Source organism: Arachis hypogaea, chromosome 15, assembly GCF_003086295.3.
Source record: "Arachis hypogaea cultivar Tifrunner chromosome 15, arahy.Tifrunner.gnm2.J5K5, whole genome shotgun sequence".
Taxonomy (NCBI): Eukaryota; Viridiplantae; Streptophyta; class Magnoliopsida; order Fabales; family Fabaceae; genus Arachis; species Arachis hypogaea.
The window spans coordinates 88586731-88591448 of NC_092050.1; the positions used below are offsets into that span (position 1 = coordinate 88586731).

Here is a 4718-nt window from a genome sequence, read left to right on the forward strand (position 1 = left end):
TTAATCATGTTAGTCTCCTGTTACAAAAATAGGTGCCTTGATCGCTCACGATTGCTCGTGGTGATCCAAAGCGACAAATAATGTGGTTTCTCACAAAGGAAATAACAGTGTTAGCATCATCAGTGTGGGTAGGAATTGCTTCCACACATTTGGAAACGTAATCCACAGCTAACAATATATAAAAATAACCATTAGAATTTGGAAACGGACCCATGAAGTCAATGCCCCAAACATCAAAAATTTCACAGAAAAGCATAATTTGTTGAGGCATCTCTTCCCTCTTAGATATATTACCAAATTTTTGGCATGGAAAACAAGATCTACAAAATTCAGTAGCATCTCTAAAAAGTGTAGGCCACCAGAATCCACAGTCTAAGATTTTTCTAGCTGTTCTTTGAGGGCCAAAATGTCCTCCACTCTCAGATGAGTGACAAGCCTCTAAGATGGACTGGAATTCTGATTGAGGCACACACCGTCTAATTACCTGGTCAGCGCCACATCTCCATAAATATGGGTCATCCCATATATAATATTTAGACTCAATTTTCAGATTGTCTCTTTGATGCTTAGAAAAGTTTGGAGGAAAGGTGTGGCTAACTAGATAATTAGCTACAGGTGCATACCAAGGGACCACCTCAGATACTGCTTGCAGGTTATCAAATGGGAAATTATCAGCTATAGGAGTGGGGTCATCTGTAATGTGCTCAAGGCGACTCAAATGGTCTGCCACTAAATTCTGGTTACCACTCCTATCCTTAATTTCTAAATCAAATTCTTGTAATAGCAGTATCCAATGTATAAGCCTCGGTTTGGACTCCTTTTTAGCTAATAGATACTTTAGAGCTACGTGGTCTGAGTACACTACTACCTTCGTACCGAGTAAATAGGCTCTGAATTTATCCAGAGCAAAAACAATAGCAAGAAGCTCTTTCTCAGTAGTAGTGTAATTGGATTGAGCGGCATCTAAAGTTTTGGACGCATAAGCAATAACAAAGGAGTCCTTACCTTCACGTTGAGCCAGTGCTGCTCCTACTGCATGGTTGAAGGTGTCGCACATTATTTCAAATGGCTGGCTCCAATCTGGTCCACTCCCAATTGGAGCTTGAGTCAGGGCGGTCTTCAGCTTATCAAACACTTGTTTGTAATCCTCACTGAACTCGAACTCAATATCTTTCTGCAATAGCCTGGATAAGGGAAGTGCTACCTTATTGAAGTCCATAATGAATCTCCTGTCAAAACCTGCATGGCCAAGGAACGAACGGACTTCCCTCACAGAGGAGGGGTAAGATAAACTAGAAATAACATCCACCTTTGCTGAATCTACAGAAATGCATGGATTAGACACAACATGTCCTAGTACAATACCTTGTTTTACCATAAAGTGACATTTTTCAAAATTTAATACAAGGTTTGTACTGACACATCTATCTAATACTCTAGATAATCCATCTAAGCAAAGGCTAAAGGAAATCGCCATATACACTAAAATCATCCATAAAAACTTCCATACAGTCTTCAATAAGATAAGAGAAAAGACTCATCATGCACCTTTGGAAGGTAGCTGGTGCATTGTACAAGCCAAAGGGCATTCTCTTGTAAGCATAAGTCCCAAAAGGACATGCAAAAGTGGTATTTTCCTGATCCTCAGGAGCTATATGAGTCTGGAAATAACCCGTGTAACCATCTAAAAAATAATAATGTGATTTACCTGACATGCGATCCAGCATTTGATCAATGAATGGAAGAGGATAGTGATCCTTACGAGTGGCCTGGTTGAGGCGTCTGTAGTCAATACAGACCCTCCAGGCGTTCTGAACTCTGGTTGCAATGAGATCTCCATGCTCATTCTTCACTGTAGTGACTCCAGACTTCTTGGGCACCACTTGTACTGGGCTTACCCATTCACTGTCTGAAATGGGGTAGATGATATCTGCTTCCAGTAGTCTGGTTACTTCCTTCTTGACAACCTCTAAGATAGTGGGGTTCAGCCTTCTCTGGGGTTGACGGACAGGTCTTGCTCCCTCTTCTAAAAATATCCTATGCTCACAGACTTAAGGGTTGATGCCTACTATGTCTGCCAAACTCCAACCAATTGCCTTCTTGTGCCTCCTCAGCACACTAAGTAACTGCTCTTCCTGATGAGAAGTGAGTTCCCTTGCAATGATAACTGGAAACTTCTGCTCGTCCTCAAGGTACGCATATTTGAGGTGTGGAGGAAGGGGTTTTAATACTAACTTCTGATCAAGGTCAGGCTCTGGGTTGTCTAGAGCTGGTAACAATGGTAAAGCACTGTCATTGTCCTCTGACAATGTCCCCACACTTGGACCTTATCCTATGTACTTCTCTTCAAATTCCTCCTGCTGAACTTCAGCCACGGTTTCATCTATAATGTCACACTGGAGGATAGAATGATCCTCCAGAGGATGCTTCATAACTCCATTCAGATTGAAAGTTACTACTCAGCCATCTATTTCAAAAGAATATGTTCCTGAAAAAGCATCTAATTTGAACTTCGAGGTCTTCAGGAAGGGTCTTCTGAGTAGGATTGATGATGGCTTCTCTGAATCATTTTGGGGCATCTCCAGGATATGAAAATCAATGGGAAATGTGAGCCCCTTAATGCCCACTAATACATCTTCAGCAACTCCAGCCACTGTAATAATGCTTTTGTCTGCTAACACAAAATGAGCTGCCGACCTTTTTAAGGGAGGGAGCCTCAAAATATCATATATAGACAAAGGTATTATACTCACACATGCTCCTAAATCACACATGCAGTCAGAAAATACTACACCACCAATAGTACAATTAACCATACATGGACCTGGGTCACTACACTTTTCAAGTAAACCTCCCATTAAAGCAGATATGGAACTTCCTAAAGGAATAGTTTCTAATTCATTAATTTTGTCGTTATGTATACATAAATCTTTTAGAAACTTTGCATATTTAGGTACCTGTTGAATAACATCAAAAAGAGGAACAGTTACCTCAACCTTTTTGAATATCTCTACCATTTTGGGATCAGGTTCCAGCTGCTTCCTGGGCTTCCTTGCAAATTGTGGAAATGGAATGGGAGTGGTATCTTCTACAGTGTCTGCGCCCTTTGGTGCTTACTCCTGTGGTTGAACTTTTTCTTTTTCATCTATGTCCTGTATGTCCTCTTCCTCTTCAATATCTTCTATGTCCACTGCCTCTACAGCTGAGGCGTGTTCTGGTGGGCTTGGCTCCTCCTGATTCCTCTCTTGCAGTGTGGTTCCGGACCGTAGGGTGATGGTTGAGAGGGAATTCCACTGGAGCTCAAAGGCTGGTTATTGGAGTTATTCATTGATCCAATCTGTGAGACAAGAGCTTGCAAAGTAGAGTTCAGACCATTTAGTGTAGCATAAAGGTTATTTTCCATGGTCTGTTGTCTCCGATCAATAGATTGTAGTAAGTCATCATTAGAAGATGAAGAAGGATATGTAATTTGAGAAGTCTGCTGTTGGGTATTCTGTGGTCCTTGGGATTGCCTCAGGTGAGGTGCTCTGTAAGGCTGGTTCTGATTCTGCTGCTTGTTGTTGTTGTTATTCCACCTCTGATTTCCCTGATTGTCTCTGCCTCCTCTATTGTTGTTGTCCCTCTAATTCTGGTTAGAATTGTCCTACCATCCATGGTTGTAATTGCCACCTTGATTGTACCCTTGGTTGGGGCTGGTCATAGAAGTTATGAGTGGCTGCCACGGTGTTGTCTTCCTGCTGGAGCTGCGGACATTCATCAGTATAATGGCTATAAACAGCACAGATTCTTCAAACTCTCTGTGGGACTAACTGTTGGCTTTGCTGTGGTGGAGAAGGTTGAGCTTGCTGAACTTGTTGTTGATTCAATTACATCTGCTTCAGCAAGTTGGTGATTTCACAGATACTCTGAGTTAGAGCAGCAGTCTCTCTGCTAGAGGATACTTCTGCAACGGCTTTTGAACGGCCTTGTTTCTTCCTGTGATTCCGAGTAGATTCAGCTAAGTCACTGATCAATTGCCACGCCTCATCAGTGGTCTTGTACTTTTTCATAGACCCATTGCTAGCAATTTCCAATGTGGTCTTATCTTGGGGCCTCATGCCCTGTGTGACGTAACTGAGTAACACTATCTTGTCAATTATATGGTGGGGGCATGCTTCCAGAAGATTATTGAAGCGCTCCCAGTACTCATAGAGAGTCTCAGATTCGTCCTGAACAATCATGGAAATGTCTTTCCTTAGTTTATCAGTAACTTCAGCTGGAAAGAACTTTTCGAAGAATTCTCTTCTAAGTGTATCCCAGTTTGATACAGTTGCTGCGGGTTGACTGTAGTACCACTCTCTTGCCTTTCCCTCAAGATTAAACGGGAAAGCTTTCAACAGAATTGAAGTTTCATCTACACCATCACGCCTGACAGTAGAACAGGCTGCTTGAAAATCTCTCAGGTGCTTGATAGGATCTTGAGTAGGTAAGCCATGAAACTTGGGCATCAAATTGAGCAGTGCGGTCTTTATTTCAAAGTCTGTAGCCACCGCTGGGTAATGCGCTTGAAACAGTTGCATTGTAAAATCAGGGGCTCCAGCCTCCTGGATAGTAACTCTCATAGGTGCTGCCATGTCACCTACACGTAAATCAACCGAATCAGTAGAACGGGGGCTGGTTTCTTCCTCAAATGACGTTTCAGATCCACCCTCTGAGAGGACTAACTGATGCCGAGCTTG

General features: G+C 42.3%; 1 non-coding gene across 1 annotated transcript; it reads left to right on the plus strand.

The window, feature by feature from the left end:
* The first annotated feature begins 4134 nt into the window (after window positions 1–4134).
* Window positions 4135–4241, plus strand: LOC112753488 (small nucleolar RNA R71). Its single transcript, XR_003177873.1, has one exon. It is a non-coding gene; the product is annotated as a small nucleolar RNA R71 (small nucleolar RNA).
* Window positions 4242–4718: the final 477 nt, after the last annotated feature.